We start from the raw sequence: 20,066 nt of genomic DNA, 5'->3' as shown, positions 1-20,066 counted from the left end.
CTTTCTTTCTTTCTTTCTTTCTTTCTTTCTTTCTTTCTTTCTTTCTTCCCTCCCAATTTTCTGCCTGTACACAGGTGCTTTACCTAAAATATACAAGGTATTTCAATTTTAATCAAAAGTTGTTGTATATTTATCTTTATTAACCATTTAAGAAAATCCATATTTGTACCATTGTGTTATAAAGTTGTGGACAAAATTCTAAAATACTACGAAGAAAACATTCAATAAAGCAAATGAAAATTCAAGACATCAGTAAGTACACATTAAGGTATTTGATTACCAGAGACTGTGGACTCATACAGTATTCAAGTTAGAATCTTGCCCTGAAAGAGTAGCTGCTTTTGGCAGCTCAGTCTCCAGATGGGTACCCTAGTAAGGGGACCACGGGCTGTTTCTGACATGAACTCAGTGGCTGGCTCTTTGATCAGTTCACCCTGAGGGCTGAGGCAACCTTACCAGGCCACAGAGGGAGACAATGCAGCCAGTCCTGATGAGACCTAATAGGTTAAGGTCAGATGGAAGGAGAGAAGGACCTCCCTTATCAGTGGCCTGGGGGAGGAGCATGGGAAGAGAAGAGGGAGGGGAAGGGAGAGGAGGGGGAGGGGCTAATGGAGGAGACTACAGTTGGGATACAATGTGAATAAATTGTAATAAATTAAAAAATAAAAAGAGCAGCTGCTTCAATTGTAAGCAAAGCAACCATTTTATTATAACAATAGAAAAGATGCTGAGTTGTTCTCGAGCTTGATTTGTTTTAGAGAAATTAATGATAAGTATGGAATATATAATTTATATTATTTAATGATACTATTTATATTAATTGATAATTAAGTTTAAATATGACAAAACTTATTTAGACAAATGATCAGTTAATGAGGTATTCATCACCATTTATCCATTCCTGGATTATAGACACTCATAACTTATACTAATAGGAAACATTTTAAGAAAGTATAATTCTAGGCTTAGACTTGAATTCTTCTAGGATGCTAATGAATTGCAGAAGACTGTATAAATTAAGTTCCCAACGACTCTTTTGTGAATTGCTATGCATTTCATATTAGCAGATCTAAACATGGCCAATGTCAATTCTTAAAATTGAAAGGTGCTGCTGTCATTTAGTGGGTAGAGGTCAGGCACGCTGCTGACCCTGGGCCCCTCCAGCAAAGAATCATGCAGTCTAAAATGAGAATAGTTCTGATGCTGAGAAACTCTGCTTTACAGAGATTTTTGTGGCAATCGAATGTAGCACTCCTCGGAGGGATATACAAGAGAATGCCTAGGCTCTGGGAAGTTCAGAGATGTCCATTGCTCTTCTCATTATTGTTAATTACCTTAATCATTCACTTTTTTCTAATTGATCCATTACATGCATCACTCCCTGCTGCTGTGCAGAAGGATAAAGTATATTTCAGCACGGAGAGAGCTATAGAGTATATATCAGCACAGAGCCACTGGGATACTATTGAGGAAATTTTACTAATAAATGACAGCATGCCTAGTCATTTGGATCTAAACATTCACTCCCTCTCCTGTGAATCGTTTTTTTTTTTTTTTTTTTTTTTTTTCTTTTTTGGCCATTAAAGCTCTCCTCAGAATTAGGAATCAATATAGGCCTTTTATAACAGCCCCATCAACATTCTGAAACAAGTGATACCTAAATGTCTATAGGATTGTTCTTTCTTTTTAAAAATAATATTGACAAGACATAGAGTGATAAATTTTATGACATAACATAACTAATACTTTCAAGGTAAGAAAAAGAAAAAAAGACACACACTCACTGTGTTAACTGCTTTTCTTTTTGGGTGACCAAAAATGATATGAATGCATATGCTATTCCTTCTTTCAGTGATGAGGCACCTAGCAGCTAACTCACACTTGACTTTGTGCAGGTCAAACTCAATTTGCTTTGCAATAGAATCTTTTGGTTAATGAATAAGTTTTGAATTACTTAACAAAGGAAATATATATATATTATATACAAAGGAAATATATATAATATATATAATATATATATATTAGTTGAATATTAGTCAGTCCTTACTGAATTTATACATAAAGAACTTAAGTTCACCGATTTGATTGATAGGACGATGTTGTTTAGCTGTGGTTTAGCTGTGGCCAAAAATATTCTTGGGAACCTCTTAGAAATTCACCTTCTTGTGCTCCAGTTTAAACAGTACCAGGACTGAGTCTGGAACCGCAATGGCATCTTTACCACAGCTTTCTAGGTGAATCAGAGGCAAAGTGAAATCTTTGAGCGTCTGATATGCTAAAAGAAGAAATCAAAAAGACTAGCCAACAGAGGAGGCTGCCTTTTAGTGACTCCTAACACTGAATATTTCATAAGATTTATTTTGCATTCCTCAAAAATGTTGCAAACTAAAATTATTTTGGCTGGGATTTTTTCATCATGTCTGGAAAAAAAATTAAAATTGGAAGATGGATTTAGGCAGATTTCTACCTTCCCTTAGATTTGCAATCAATCTGGTAGTACGTGAAGCAGATCTCACCCTTGCTTACCCGCATGAGACCTTTTTCTGTTTCTTTTGTTTATCTAATTAAAACATTAGAAGTAGCAAGTGAAGAAAGGGATTAATTCTAGACTTAAACAAAATTCTGCTACAGCTGAGCTACTATAATGATCTTGACCATATTAGAATACTCAATTTCCCCCCCATTATCCTGAGTGAGCTGTCCCAGAAGCAGAAAGACACACACGGTATATACTCACTCATATAGACATATACTATAGGATAAACCTACTAAAATCTGTACACCTAAAGAAACTAATCAAGAGGGAGGACTCCGGCTAAAATGCTCAATCTCCACTCTGAAAGGCAAAGAGGATGGACACCAGAGGAAGAAAACAGGAAACAAGTTAGGAGCCTCCCACAGAAGGCCTCTGAAAGGCTTTGCCCTGCAGACTATCAAAGCAGATGTTGAGATTTATGGCCAAACTTTGGACAGAATGCAGGGAATCTTATGAAAGAAGTGGGAAATAATAGTTAGATCTGGAGAGGACAGGAGGTCCACAAGGAGAGCAACAGAACCAAAAAATTTGAGCACAGGGGTCTTTCCTGAGACTCATACTCCAACCAAGTACCATGCATGGAGATAACCTAGAACCCCTGCACAGATTTAGCCCATGGCAGTTCAGTGTCCAAGTGGATTCCATAGTAGTGGGAACAGGGACTGCTTCTGACATGAACTGATTGGTCTGCTTTTTGATCACCTCCCCCTGATGGGGGCGCAGCCTTACCAGGCCACAGAAGAGGACAATTCAGCCACTCATGATGAGACCTAACAGACTAGGATCAGAAGGAAGTAAAAGAAACTCTACCCTACCAATGGACTTGGGGAGGGAGTGTGTGGAGAAGGGAGAGGAGAGAGGGATTGGGAGGGGAGGAGGGAGGGAACTAGAGGGGGGGATACAAAGTAAATAAAGTATAATTTTTAAAAAAAAGAAAAAAAAGAATACTCATTTTTCTAAAAGTTCTAATAGATTAAAAGTAGGTGACTTAATAGGATTTAGACAATACATAAAAGTAGATAAGACATACAAAGTACTTGGTACACATAGTTTGGAGAGATAATTGTCTAGAGAAGTAGATATTTATAGCCATTTGAAATTTTCTCCTTACCAATGCCTCATCTGCCAGGAAGCCTGAGGAAAATGTGCCTTAGTGGTATAGCCTTAGAAATAGGATGCAATTCATGCATTTGAAATCTCTTATGGTTAAGATAAGGTCACCTTCAGCCTCCATCTCAGACATTTTAAACCTAAAGTTCTGTTAGCAATTTTACGAGGAGCTATAGAGTATATTTAAGCACAATGCCGCTGGGGTACTACTGAGGATATAGTGGTTATCAGAGACTTATGGGAGTATGGTGATGGTCAGTTAGTTAATGGTTATGATTTTATTGTTTGATAGGACGGATAAAATCTAGTATTCTTTGGCATAAGATAATAAACATAATTAGGGATGATAGTATGTGTCAGTAGGTTATTATTGATGAGTGCTGCTGTTGCCAAAGGATCGTGATAAGGCATACACTAGAGAAAATTGGTTAGGATAAGACAAACACAGGGACCACTGAAGAACAGGAGTTCCCCATCTGAGATGTGAATGATAGTATTTGGTACAATTATAGGCAGTATAGTAGACCATGTCCATAATTAAAACAACAACAACAACAAAACTATTGGTGTTATTTCTGTGAGTTGCAGACCTCTGCACGAGAATGAACAAAAGACATAGATAACAGTGAACACTAGAGATCGACTCCGTTAGTTCAATACATAGTAAGGTATGTAAAGCACTCTGCTCTGTATTGGATACAACATAGAAGAAAACTGTCCATCCAACATCACTTAGAATTCCACTGTATGTAAATAAAACCAAAAGGCTATTACAAATAGGTATTCTTTGTTAGTCTTATACAATGCAGTATCAGATATACATTTTTAGAAAATGTTTCTTGATGAAGTATTATCAATACCTTATGGGTATTGATTTGAGCATTTTTTTTCTCAACAATTTATGCCAACTCATTGGAATGGAACAGGTATTGAGGCAGTTATTAAACTCAGAGGAAATATAAGTATGAGCTCATTCATGCTGTAACTGTTCATGGTTTTCTAAAATTTTAGTTTTAACATTTATTTTTATATTCCATATTAGAATTTTCAAATGCTCTTAATATAGCTCAAGAAAAAGAAGGACACATCAAAAGATTAATGCAAACATCCTTGTTAAATAAAATGTGACATTCAAGATGAGCTTATTAGCTCCTATTTATTTCAAATACAGAAATACTTTGTCAAACTCTTAGTAAGAATGGAATTCAAAATTGATGGCCAAGGATCAGATTGTTTCTTTTTCTTGTTTTCTTGCAAAACTTTGCTTATCCACAGCATAATGGAACCAGGATGCTATAAAATATGCTTATGTATTGAATCAAGGGATGCTGACTTGATCATCAACCCATGGCTGGCATATTTACAGGGTGTGTGCTTTTGAAAATAAAAGCATTACTGAAAGAACCACAATGTTAGTGAAGATGAAAAAGTTCATTGTATTACAAAAGTGGTAAGTATTGTAAAAATATTCAGAAGGGGTTATCTTAGTTTCATAGGACTGCATAATAAAGAATTATAATATGGTTGGCTAAAACAACAGTGGTTTATTCTTTTGTGATTCTAGACACTGTAAGACTTAAGGTAGGACAGGAGCTCCACAAGGACCAAATATATCTGGGCACAGGGGTCTTTTCTGAGACTGATTCTCCAACCAAGGATCATATATGGATATAACCTAGAACCCCTGCTCAGACGTATCCCATGCCAGTCAGTATCTAAGTGGATACCCTAGTAAGTGGAACAGGGACTGTCTCTGGCATGAACTCAGTGGCTAGCTCTTTGACCTCCCCCACACTGAGGGATGAGCAGCCTTGCAGCCAGTCCAGAGGAGGATATTGCAGCCAGTCCTGATGAGACATGATAAACTAGGGTCAGATGGAAGGGGAGGAGGACCTCCCCTACCAGTGGACTTAGAGAAGGACAGGGAGGAGATGAGAGAGGCAGGGTGGGATTAGGAGGGAATTAGGGAAGAGGCTACAGCTGGGATTCAAAGTAAATAAACTGTAATTAATATAAAAATTAAAAAAAAGACTTAAGGAAGAATTTTAGACAATGAAGGAAGATCTAACAATCCAAAAAAACCCCCCAAATCTCTACCTTTTCCCAGCTTTTGGTTGTCCCCGCAGCCCTTCGGTTTCATTAGGTTGTAGGTGCAACACTTCAAGAACTGTCTTCGTTGCTGTCCTGTCCTCTATTTGTCTGTCATGTATGTGTCTCATAAGCTCGACATTTGTTGGAACAACATTAAATCTTAATGCACTATGACCTCATTATAGTTTAACTGAACGTTTTGAGACTTTTTTAAATAGTTTCACAGAGAAATTAATTTTTCTGTAAAAACTTACACATGCATTGGGAAAAGCAGTGGTAGTTGGGAGGATTGAGAAATCTGTGTGATATTTGAGGATTAGAGAAAAGCTTGTCTTGAAAAGCAGAGTTGAAGCAAATGAAACAAAATAGGGAGCATCATTTTCACAGAGGGAGAGCCTCAGTTAACAAGTATTAAATGTATTCAAAAATTATTCAACTGTAATATCAAGTTTTGATGATCAGTATTTCATCTATCTATCTATCTATCTATCTATCTATCTATCTATGTAAATTACTAATCCCTTGTGTTTAATTTTATCTCCTTCTTAGGGTATATTCCTATACACAACATCATTTTATACTTGCATCATTAGTATAACATAAAATAAAGATTCCATTTAGCAAAAAGAAAAGAAAAGGAAAAAGAACCACTGCATTTTGCTTAAGTGCCTTAAAAAAAATTCTACAATAGTTTCCACTAAGAGGGATGTTTTTAGGGAAATTTCAAATTTCCTGAAGCTCCCAAAGTGAAACTTCTTGGTTTAAATAAAAGCAGTTTCCTGCCACTGCTGGAAACCCCATGGCTTGGCAGCAGTCACATTCAGTTTTTGTTTTACACACTAACTATGAAGTGTAGCTGAAACTAATTTTGCATAAAGAACATCTCCCTAGTAAATTAAGAGCAGCAATTCATTTGCTAATGAAGTACAGCCTTTCAGATTATACATAATTAATGGATTGGCTTCCCCTCTTCTGTGTATATCTGCAGTAGGGTTGGAGTCTTGTAAAGGAGGCTGTGAATGCAGTGAATGTTCTCACATTTTCTTGGGTAACAGTAATCTTGCTTTCTTTTTTTAATTTTAATTTTTTATATTAATTACAGTTTATTCACTTTGTATCCCAGCTGTAGCCCCCTCATTTCCTTCCAATCCTACCCTCCCTTCCTCATCTTCTCCCATGACCCTCTTCCAAGGCTACTGATAGGGAAGGTCCTCCTCCTCTTCCCTCTGAGCCTAGGCTATCAGAACTGGCTGCATTGTTTTCCTCTGTGGCCTGGCAAGGCTGCTCTCCCCTCAAGGGCAGGTGGTCAAAGAGCCAATCACTGAGTTCATGTCAGAGACAGTCCCTGTTCCCCGTACTAGGAAACCCACTTGGAGACTGAGCTGCCATGGGTTACATCTGAGCAGGGGTTCTAGGTTATATCCATGAATGGTCCTTTTTTAGGGTATCAGTCTCAGAAAAGACCACTGTGCCCAGAGTTTTTGCTTCTGTTGCTCTCCTTGTGGAGCTCCTGTCCCCTTCAGGTCTTACTATCTTCCTCTTCTTTCATAATATTCCCTGCACTCTGCCTAAAGTTTGGTTATGAGCCTCAGCATCTGCTATGAGACACTGCTGGTTAGAGCCTTTCTTTCTTAAGAATTACTTATTCATCTCTCCATGTGATTTTGTTCTTCAAGACTACAGGCATCAGTACAGGGAAAAGCTTCAAAAACAAGTGATGCTACTTAGAGCCTTTGTCTAATACTGCATGGACACTAAAGGAATATGTACCATTTTTCTCTTTTATTCATGAACTCGAATAATGTCATCTTAAGCCACTAGTGACGTGACCCTGTCATATGACAGTGAACCCTAGAAAAAATATTCTCAAGCAGGCCCTTAATCACAACAGTTCTTTCTTTGTTTCAACTTTGAATACGGCGAGTGCCTGTTTTATACACCGGAGAGTAAAGACCGAAAGGCAAATGCATTATCTCTTTATTAAGCTTCCAGTGTAGCTAACAGTCTGTGACATTTCAATCATCAGTTTATACAGCAGATCCCAAATGAGGATATATTTCTTCCAGCTATTTTCAAGCCCTGGAGATAGAAAGATGAACAAACAGACACGTGGAACTTACAGTTTCTAAAAAGGAAGATCTTAAGCAAATAGCTGTAGAAATATTTATTTAAAATTTGTAGCATATTCTGAGTCAGCACATATTAGTACTTAGGAGAGAAACCTTCCTAAGATACAGTGACAGGAGGTCACTGGCATGACAGTAATACAATGGGACTCTAAGGCTGTATGGAAAAGATGTAAGTATTTCAAGCTACTGTCAGGCCCTAAAGAAAAATCAGAGGCTAGGGCAGTTGCAAAAGGGATGCTGCCTTTGAGTACAATTTTCAAAGTCTCCACTGCCATTTCCAATTGCCCACGCAACTTCCTGCTAACCTAAAGAATAACAAAAGAGGCTGAAGAAGAGGAACTGTGGGTACACAACCTAAAGTCAACAGAATGTGCAATTAAGTGGCAATGGTTCCAACCCCCCTGAGCCCTGTGAGCAGTCACCTCTGTGGCAGTGACTTCATACTGTCAACGAGTTATTTTAAATAATATTTCAGAGTTCAATGAGGAAGAATGACTTTCCATAAATGAAATTAAGAAACTGTCATACTTGTCACATGAAGAACATATTATTTCTAGGGGAGACAAGAATGACTATTCTCCAAAAGGGTGCAGCTACTAGAATATAAACTGACAAGACGCTGTAGAAAAGCTTTTAGGGAAATAAAAGGGGTTGTTCTGCTCATTGTATTTTATCTTAGATTTCAACATCACAGAATGAGCTTTGAGCCACTCAATGACCATGTCTGGCATTGTCCTAGCTGCAGTGAGCAGAGTAAAGGGTGTGATGAGAAAAATAACATGAGTTTGTATTCTGTGGAACAAGTTTTTTGTTTTTGTTTTTGTTTTTTTTTACCCTAATATCTTCTTCCCTTTCAGCCCTTCTTCAGCATCGTTCCTTTATGAATTTGCATCAGAAATAATGTTTCATTTGGTTGACTTCTTTCCTTGAAAACATTATGTATAAACATGTGTTATTATTATATCCAATAACGCACACCTTTTACTATATAATTTACATTAATTTAACTGTTTCTGTAAAAGAGTCTCACTAACCACATTTCGGCCCAAAGGTTCAGCACAGATACAGGTTACTTCATGAAGACTTGGATCAACTTATCTGTATGTGGTTATTCACTACTCACTCTTCAGGATTAGGACAAACTGGTTGGGTTCTTTTGGGGGGGCACACTAGAAGACATTACGGTAGACTTAAAATGATCACACTATGACTCAGGGATATCTAATAAGCAGATTAAAAAGTGGCATGCTAAAGATACAGAAAAGTGAATGAAATACCCTTAAAAAGAAAGCTAGAGTTTGCCTTTTAAAGATCTTTCAACTTTAGAAAATGTGTTTTTCTATTTATGTATAATATAGAAATTTCAAGTACTTCAAAGGAACTCTATTTTCCAACATTTCATATGAATTTCTGTGTAAACTCTGTCATCAGGAAAAAAAAAACAAAAAATATAAAAATAAAGTACATAGATTTTTTTTCTTTTTAAAACATATATTTCTAAATTAAAAACTGGAAGAAGTTTGTTGTGACAGTATCAAGAGCGAAAACTAGCAACCTCAAAGTAAAATTCTATTTTTAAATATAATTCGGTGACTTATGCTTTTATTTGTGGCTACAGAGGTTTTTATCTGATTATGTTATGCAACCTACAGTTCTTTTCTTGATCGTTCACTAGAGCTGTTTTCATAATTTTTCTACCTTATATAAAAATAAAATTATGCTGTGGATAGTACATTAAATTAAAAAATTTTAAATTAAATATTTTAAACAAATAACAAATAAAACAAAGTGTAATGTAGAGGACACTTGGATGGACTTTTTTGTAGGTAGCAATGGACAGAGTGGTAGAATAAAAAGAAGAATACACGAATATATTACAAATACTAATTATCCAGCTGTCTGCCCATCTTTCCTAGGAATGCTTTGAATAACTATGCCAAGGCAATGTAGATTTCAAGATTTTGTCTAATTGAAAGAAGATTTATGTATTTATTTTTCCAACATCACAATCTTAATCTTTCTTTATTCAACTTTTTTTTTTCTTTTTAAACTCATACAAGCTTGATCATCAGGTCATATTGATTCTGAATGGTCTCATTTACTTTCCCTGTTGGCAGACATAGTGGAAAATCATCTCTTGCATAGATTACTGCAGTAGTGTTACAACTGGTTTTGGGCTTTACTTCACAGAGTATATTAAATTATTTCCAGTTATAGATTTTTCCCTAAATATGTGTCTGTGTGTGCTTGATGTACAAAGAGGTCAGAAAGTGATTCTCTGGGATGGTGATTATACTCAGTCGTGAGCTACTGTGTAGGTGCTGAAAATAAAACCCAGGTCCTCTAAAAGAGGAACCAGTGTTTGTTTGTTTGTTTTTACAACTAAGACATTTTCAAGCCCTTTGCTTGAAAAGACATAATTCTTTCAGATACAAGGCACAAAAACTATGATACAATAGTATTTAACAACTAGTAAAACTTCTTATATTTGCTTCAGAAAGTTTTAATATTTTCAGAATCTATGATTATTTCTTTAAATATTTTCTTTATTATTATTTAAGAAAGAAGGTGCTCCTGAAGAACCAGAAATGCCATTGTAACCTCTACTCTAACTTCCTTCTGAAGGAAGGAACCATACTGAAGCCATTTTGTATAAAACTTCTATTTTGAATAGAGGTCAAAGAAAGCTTAAGTTCTCAATACATCCCTGGGTGACTGATACCCTGGTTGGCAAGTTGAGACATGAATTCTTGGCAAGTTATCCAGCCACAGTTAAATAAACCAACCAATGAGAAGAGAATAAACGTACCACAAAGAAATGTCCCTAGAAAAGTCCCCTATCCCTGCATTCTGATTGGTAGAAAATGTACTTGGCACAGATGATTATGTTTTTTTGTGAATTTTGTGCTTAAAAGTTCTATAGCATTCTGGGTCCCTAGTCTGTTCTGCTTCCCTGATCAATCAGTGGTGGCTTAGTTACAATGAACTTTCCTTTTCTTCATTGACTTGATATTTGAGTTTCATTGGATCCAAGTGTACCCCATAACACTTCCAGTTACCACATAAACCAAGTGCTGTGAATGTTAAGTATATTCTCTCAGAATAGTCACATCTCAGTGTCCTTATATTTTAAATTTAATTTAATTTTAATTTATATCCATCCCAATCATAGCCCTCTCCCTCCTCTCCTGGTCCCACTCTCCAACCCTTTTCTCCTGTCCTTCTTTCTCCTCAGAAAAGTGGATCCTCCTCAACCAATCCACCCTAGCACATCAAGTCTCATCAGGACTGAGCTCATTTTCATTCACAGAAGCCAGGCAAGGCAGCCCCATTACAGGGAAGTGATCAAACAGCAGGTAATAGAGTCCATGTCATAGACGGCAAACCCTCAGCTTACCAGGGAACCCACATGAAGATCAGCCTGCTTATCACTTACTTTCTAATATCATCACACCAGGCATTATGTTTCAGTATAGACTTTTAGAATGATACAGATATTCAGAATGTAATATGCTGAATCATTTTAAGACCATTATGTTATGGATGCTCTACATTTCTTAAGTTCCTCTTTAGTGTCTTCTGGCAGAATATCAATGTAAAGGTAAGAGGGTATTTAGGTATAATTCAAGCTATGGAAAAAAAACAACAACAACAGATCCCTCAAATTGATGTGTTCAAGAAATTTGACTCTGACAAGCATCTGAAAGAACCCAGAAGCAGATTCTGCCCCAGAACTTTCAGATAAGGGCTTGGTCTGGTTCCCTCTTGATTTTCTCTATGTGAAAGCATAAGTAGAAAAGGAAAGTGGGTTGACCAGAATTTTGACCTACAGGGCAATGAGATAATAAATGGGCATTGATTTAAGCCTCTATGTTTGCAGTAATTTGTAGGACAGCAATAAAAAATGAATATAAGTGATTTGGACTGCTATTCAAATTGATTTTTTTAGCTTAGTGTTTTCTAACCACAGACAGCATGATGTGAACACCTTCTGCTGATGAATAGGCTAGGCATGGGTTTAAATATCCACTATGAAACTATTTCTTCACTTAAGTTCTAGAAGGCACATTGTTATCTTTTATCTTCTTAAATTGGTTGATGGAACATAACCAACATGTTCCTCTGGAGAAGTCAGATCTTGGCTTTATTCAGTAACTCAGCTCCAGGTCCTCACATTTCCAGATGTTCTCAAGTTCTAAATCCCAGCACAATTTTCAAAACCTCTACCCAGTTCAATACTCTTCCAGGTCACTACAGCATCAGTTCAACACTGTGACTGCTGCTGAGTTCATTTGTCTTTTCTGGCACCTGACTGTTTCCTCATTCGTCTTTAGGGTATGGAAATACCTTAAGTTAGAATGTCGTCTTTAAAATATATCTCTCCCGACAACAATAAGCAGAAACAGTTGCTTATTTATCTCTGTGCCTACAGAAGTTTCACTATATTCTCAGTTATTTATGTACTTTTGCCTACTTTCCAGTCTCTTCATCTAGAGAAATCCTAAGCAAACACAAAATAAACCATGATGCTTCGATTGGAAAAATCAGTGTATGGCTCATTTTTGTAATGCTGGGCACACAGATCTGTTTAGTAAGTGAAAGCCTTTCCAGTAAAATCCACTTAGTCTATTGAAGATCTTCCATGCACGCATGGGCATAGATGCCCATGTGTGCACACAGAAATGTGCATTTTATGCATTTCTGAAGAAATGTACATGAAAGATTTGCATTGATTTGTAGGATTACCCGTACACAGTACTGCCTATAAATCAATCCCTCCCTTGATTCTGAAATATAGAAGTTCAGAATCAAGATGCCAGTCCAGCGAGCATAGTCCGAATTCTATCTCATGACTTAGAGGTAGCAGTCCCCTTGTCACCTCAAACAGAATTCCCTTGCTGGATGTCTGAAGCCAAATGTCTTCGTTCTATTAAGATGCCCATAATGTCCAGCTAATAAGCAACTTCAAGAAATGCCTTTTCATTTCATTACCTCACTGAAGAAGCTATATCAAAAGCCAAATGCATTACAAGGTAATGAAATTAGTATTTTGACACGTGAACTTGGTGGGGACACAGTTTTGCTCAGAATGGAAACACTAGGTGAATATTGACTAAGGTGCTACACAGAGATTCGTATGATAAAAAGCCCCACTTGCTCTAGAAATCTTCATGAAGACTTAAAAAAAAAAACAGAAAACACATGACCAGCTTATATATAAAGAATAGATATAACTTTAGATATGCCAAAATTATAAGCTACCAAAATAACTACTTTTAGTTAGTTTTCTCTATATTATTCTGAGTGAGTTGCATACCTTCTAGGCCATTGCATAACTGTCAAATATAGAGCAAAACTGGGTGAATATAGAATGTATATAACCATGGCATTCAAGTGACCACTTCATTACTAATTTAGGGATGAAGGAATAATTCAATTTATTTTTATTTTGATATTCTAGTATGACTATAAGTGATTCACTTTAAAGTAAATTTTATACAGATAAATGTCCATAAGTAAGTAAAAGTTAGGTAAAGTTCAGTTTATTGAAACATTTTATCAACTAGTTCTACAATTGAGGTTCTTCACATAATGCTTTCAAGGCTAGTCTGAGGCTTGTTTGGATGAATAATTCAAGAAAGAATAGAAAATAAATAGCAATCCAGAAATGATCTTTCTTGCAGCAAAAATGTAAATCATTAGCTCAAACTTCCATGCAATACATAATAATTGTAATTATAATTACAAGAAAAGCTAAATCAGGTGCTAGAGTGAGAATACAGTTTCATAATCACTTCAATGAATCCCTTAAAGGCAAATATTTCATCTCGTTCTCTGCCTGCTTTCAATTTGACAAAGGCAAAAAAAGACATATGCTACGTATACCATAATATCCCTTCTTAACACAGAGCAGTGTTCTATAATCAAGACATTGGATGTTAAACTGAAAATACTCCATGCATAAATGAAGACTATGCATACCTTTATATGAGGTAAGGTGAGATTTAGCTGTTAAGTTCAACTAAGGTTGGGTTACACCATAAAATACATTAAAATCAACACAAAAATTTTGGTGGTCTTGGAATTCAGAATTTTGTGGGTTTTTTTAATTTTAATTTTTTAATATTAGTTACAGTTTATTGACTTTGTATCCCAACTGTATCCTACTCCCTCATTCCCTCCCACGGCCACCTTCCCTCCCTCATAATCTCCCTACCCCTTTCCAAATCTCCTGATAGGGGAGGACCTCCTCCTCATTCATCTGACCCTAGCTTATCAGGTATCTTCAGGCCTGGCTGCAAAGTCCTCCTGTGGCCTAGCAGGGCTGTTCCAAGGGGTCAAAGAGCCAGCCACTGAGTTCATGTCAGAAACAGTCCCTGTTCCCCTTACTAGGGAAACCACTTGGATACTGAGCTACATACTTGGATACATGGGCTACATCCGAGCAGAATTTTGAAGATGAGCTATAGACTGTCATAATGATTAAATAAGCTGTGTTTTGGGGGGAAATGAAAATATGGTATTCTCTAATTTGAAAGAAAAAGTACTGTCTTTAAATAAATAGTACAGAAAATCTTGACAATAGCATTACACAGATAATTATACATTTGTTTAAAAACATATCCACAAACTACTTTTAACCTGCTCTAGCTGTGGCTGTTGAAATTGCCCACTGTTTTACTCTTTTTTATTATTATTATCATTTATTACAATTTATTCAATTTCTAACCTGGCAATGGCCCCCTCCCTCGTCTCCTACCAATCTCCCCTTCCTTCCCTCTTCTACCCGTCTGCTTCTCCCCTAGTCCACTGATAGGGGAGGTCCTCCATACCTTCTATTTGACCCCAGCATATAAGTCTCATTAGGACTAGTTGCATTGTCTTCCTCTGTGGGCTTGCAACGCTGTACCCGCCCCAAGGGAAGATGATCACAGAACTAGCCACTGAATTCATGCCAGAGAAAGCCCCTGCTCTCCTTACTGGGGACCCCACTTGGATACTGAGACTATGGGCTACCTCTAAGCTGGGGTTTTAGGTCCTCTCCATGCATTGTCCTTCATTGGGGTATCAATCTCTGCAGAGACGCCAGAGCTCAGTTTTTGTTTGTTTGTTTTTTGTACAAAGTTTTTATTTAAGTAATTCCTGCTAGAAAAACAAACAAAAAAAGATAGAACTTTCTAAATAATCCAAATATGTACAATCACTTACATCTCAAGGCTGAGAATGATCTTGTCTTTGTCTTTTTAAAAATTTTTTAAATTTTTTTTATTAATTACACTTTATTTACTTTGTATCCCCCCTGTAGTTCCCTTCCTCCTCCCCTCCAACACCTCCCTTCCTTCTTCTCCACGCATGTCCCTCCCCAAGTCCACTGGTAAGGGAGGTCTTCTTTTCCTTCCTTCTGATCCTAGTCTGTTAGGTCGCATCAGGAGTGGCTGCATTGTCTTCCTCTGTGGCCTGGTAAGGCTGCCCCCCCTCCCTCAGGGGGAGGTAATTAAAGAGCATGCCAATCAGTTCATGTCAGAGACAGTCCCTGTTCCCATTACTATGTAACCCACTAGGAGACTGAACTGTCATGGGTTACATCTGTGCAGGAGTTCTTTTTGGCTCTGTTAGTGTTCTTGTGGAGCTCCTGTCCCCTTGAGATCTTTCTCTCTCCCTGTTCTTTCATAAAATTCTCTGCACTCTGCCCAAAGTTTGGCTATGAGTCTCAGCCTCTGCTTCACAATCAGTAGAGTCTTTCAGAGGCCCTCTGTGGTAGACTCCTGTCCTGTTCCCTGTCTTCTCTTGCTTCCAATGTTTATCGCATTTGTCCTTCTGTATGAGGACTGACAGCAAAACTTTCAATCAACATATATTGAGAAAACAAAATATTCCATAACAAAACTAAACTTAAACAATGTCTACACAGCAACCCAGCCTTACAGAAGATACTAGAAGGAAAACTCCAATCTAACAAAATCAACTACAGCCAAGAAAACACGGGATATAGATAACCTCACCACCAAAAACTGAAAGAAACAAGCAGACAAACACATTATCCCCACCAACTCCACAATAAAAGGAACTAACATTCATTGGGCACTATTATCTATCAACATCAATGGACTCAATTCTCCAATAAAAAGAAACAGACTAAGAGAATGGTTCCAGAAACAGGATCCAACATTCTGCTGCATCCAAGAAACACACCTTTGCAACAATGACAGACACTACCTCAGAGTAAAGGGCTGGAAAAAGTTTTTTTTTGTTGTTGTTGTTGTTGTTGTTGTTGTTTGTTTCAAGCAAATGTACCCAGAGAACAACCAGGAGTAGCTATCCTAATATCTAATAAAATAGCCTTTCAATCAAAATTAATCAAAAGAGATTGCCCATTCTAATGGTGAATTCCTTCTGGCCAGGAACATATTATACTCCTAACAACACTACATAAATATTCAGATGTCAAAGGTACCAGCCCTTCTGACTGTTTGGCTCTGTGCTGCCTCAGAGTGCCTGACTTCTCTTTTCCTTGGGGAGAACAGTGATGTTTGGTAGTAATTGGACACTGCCTTTCTGCAGGGAATCATAAACCCAGATGCCAACCATAGCTGAGGGGAATCTGATTTGCAGCTTAAGTAAAACAAAGTCATTTGCTTCTTTTGTGGCTTTGCAAAGGCAATTAGATCAAAGCAGCCGCTGCATATTGGAATAAGGCTGAAAGGCAAATGTGTGTGGGGGAAGGGAGTATGTGTGCCTAGCATTGTGAATAGAGTATAAATAAGCAAATTTCAAGCTTATTTTAATTCCTTCAAAGAAGCTGTCATTGGGAAAATACAAAAAGAACAGAAGAAGGCTTTGTCAAAGAGCATATTTATCATCCATCTCTGCTTTTCACTCCTGTCACCTTTAATTCTGGGATGCATTGTCATGAGTTAAGTGATCCTGCACACAGCTCTCAGCTCAGGGTATCCAGCCATGACAGAGAGTTTAAATTCACCACATCTTGATCTTCTACTAACAATATTTGTCACAATTCAAATAAACATTTACCTCTTGTGCTAAATGGTTTTCTTGACAATCTGTGGCCTTTGTTTGACTTTGTTATCTGTCCTGAGGCTATTTTCCTTAATCTCACTAACCCAACTTATAGACCAAGGACTGGATCTTCCTGAAGAGGAATAGAAAATGTTTCAGTGAACACTGCTCTTTGAAATGCCCCTCCTTTAATATAACTTTAATAGTCTCCTTTACCGTGGTGCATTTTCCATTAAGAAAAATTCATCATCTTCATAGGTGACAAATGGATGAAATTACTTACCTACAGCCTCAGTGAGCTGGGTAGTAGCTAATTATGCTCTGGTGCATGTCTTTCATTAAGGCACCATTGCTTCCTCCAGAGCCCTCAATAAGGCAAATCTCAAAGGGCCCCTTAAGAGTCTGTGTAGAAAGACACAGCCTATCAGGTAGCTCCAGGCAGGCTGTGGTGCTGTGGCTTGTGAGGTGACATTAATGAGGTTGAGTAATGCAAGCTGACAAGGCCTGATCAATAGGCTCTCTGGGGGAGTGGGGAGAGATGGGTGAACAAATAGAGGCTCCACGACAAGCACAATTTTCTAAACAATTCGGGGGCTTTATTTGGTGGTTGATTGCTATGAAGAAATAGCTGAGAAGGAGGCTTGGGATTTAATAAAGAAATTGCCCCCAGCAGGTAGAAAAATGTGGATTGATGGTTTTATCAAGGATGGGTTTATTGGTATTCGTACCCTTCATCTTGGTGCAGCAGGGAAAGCTCTGGCAAAAGCGCTTTCATCTCAGAATTGTCTAATGGCAAATTGTGGTTATAAAAAATGATGCACCTGTGCCCTGACGAATTCGTGACAGCCAAATATGTCTAAATATGTCAAAGATGAGAACTGATACAGTCCAATACATCTCATGCAACACAATCCTGGATATAACGTTTTAATTTTCAGTTTATAGAGTCTCCTAGTGGCTTCAAATGTACCACATAGAACACAATCTAGACAGGACTATGCTTTACTTGCATTGTACTAGTTTGATAAGTTGTTAGAGTAATTACTTTGGCATTACTAGATAACATAAGTATAGACGCGAACTAAAGAAGAGGTATTTATTTATTTATTTATTTATTTATTTATTTATTTATTAGAATTTATGCACTTTGTATCCCCGCTGTGGCCTCCTCCTTCAGCTCCTCCTAGTCCCAGTTACCCTCCCACTTCTCCCCCTATATCCTTTCCCTAGTTCCTTGATATTGGAGGTCCTCCTCCCCTTCTACCTGACCCTAGCCTATCAGGTCTCCTCAGGGATAGCTACCTCATCTTCCTTTGTGTTTTTCATTGTTTTTTAATTTTTTATTTTAGTTTAATATATTGTTTTCTCTTTAATTTTTTATTTTTTATATTGACTACAGTTTATTTACTTTGTATCCCAGATTTAGCTCCTCCCTCATTCTCTTTCAATCCCACTCTCCCTCCATCATCTCCTCCCTGCCCCTCTCTAAGTCCACTGATAGGGTAGGTCCTCCTCCTCCCCTTCCATCAGAGCCTAGCTTAACAGGTATCTTCAGACTTGGCTGCAGTTTCCTCCTCTGTGGCCTAGCAAGGCTGCTCCTCCCTCGGGGTGGGGGGAGGTCAAAGAGTCTGCCCTGCGTTCATGCCAGAGACAGTCCCTGTTCCCCTTACTAGGGAAACCCACTTGGATGCAGAGCTGCCATGGGCTAAGTCTGAGCAGGGTTTCTAGGTTATATCCATGCATGGTCCTTGGTTGGAGAATCAAGTGATATAATTTTATTGAAGAGAATGTAGAAATACTCACATGTAATAAAATGAGTTCCTACATAAAATAGTCCCTTCAGTATTGCTCTTCTCTTCTCAACAAAAGATAGTAAACAACCAATGTGTGTAAGAGGGCAGTTTTTAAAGAACACCTAGTATTATTTTTATGACTAGAGATAGTGCTTTCTGATTATGTGACTTTTTTGTCATTTGATGGCTTCATTCTGTTTGTTATTAATGAGGCTAACATTATTTACTGTTGGAATAACAGAGAAAGAAAGTTGTGTATTTGTTTTTTTTTATCAGATTGATTAATTTTGATAAGTACCCAAATATTTAAGGGGAACTTTGAAAATCTGCAGTATTTGGAAACAAAAAAAATTGTTGGATCCTACATAAAATCTAGAAAAATTTTCTAGTTTTTATAAGCACTAAGCACTTCTAAAAGAACATGTTGACTCTCTTTCTGATCTTGCATAAGGAATCAATCCTTTGTAAATACGAAAGTTTGCAGAATTTTTGTATCATAGAAAGCAATCATTTTCAATTTGTTCATGAATACTTAGGTTAGACAGTTTCTAGTTAATAAAAATAATCTATACTTTAGAAAAGACATATTTGTAACATATTCCCCCAAAAAAGTTTCTTAAAAGTGAATTATTTGAGATTAACCAGGTATGCACAGATTCAGAGTGATGTCTAAATACTGTTCACTGACTAACTTCTGGGAAAGTGATTCTCTGTGTTACTGTTTTAATATTTTGAACATCTGGGGTCAATTTCTTTACAACACAATTACTACAGGAGTGGAAATTTCCTAAGCACACACTGGACAATGTCATGTATTGCTAAGTTGTTCAATGGTTCAGTTTAGAAAAGAAAATTAATTCTGAAGTACAGATTTTGCCAATGAAGTGTTCTCAAATAGAAAGTGTAAGATCAAGGAATAAAAGCAGTGTGTGCCACTGAGATATGATGATAAGAACTGATGTATGAAATGAGGCAAAATTCGCATCTACATCATTTTGGCAATTTTTACTTTAAAACATCATCATTGTTTCTGCTATTTCTGGAGATTTCCCCCTTTCTCATGTTAATTTGTTCTCAGTACAGTTCTGACAGCAGAAGAGCACTCATTGTGTACCCCAAGCTCTCAAAAGGATGGGAGGATGCAAGTCTGTTCTCTGAAGCAATTTGTCTCAGAGTGTAGTTCAGAATTATCTTTAATATGAATGAGAAGCTGGAGCCTCTTGAATAGGCAGATGGAGTTTTGTTTCTTCCTTCTAGGCCATAAACGTGTCTGCTTCTCTTTCTTTTTCAAAGCACATTCATCATCTTGGTTGTTATTTTGTTTAACCTTGTTCCGCCATTCTTTCCAATTACTCTGTTTAGTTTAGTGATTCTGAGTTGGCTAATTGG

The sequence above is a fragment of the Psammomys obesus genome, unplaced genomic scaffold (assembly GCF_907164565.1).
Source record: "Psammomys obesus unplaced genomic scaffold, mPsaObe1.curated_primary_1811, whole genome shotgun sequence".
NCBI classification, from domain to species: domain Eukaryota; kingdom Metazoa; phylum Chordata; class Mammalia; order Rodentia; family Muridae; genus Psammomys; species Psammomys obesus.
This window is presented reverse-complemented; position numbering follows the sequence as displayed.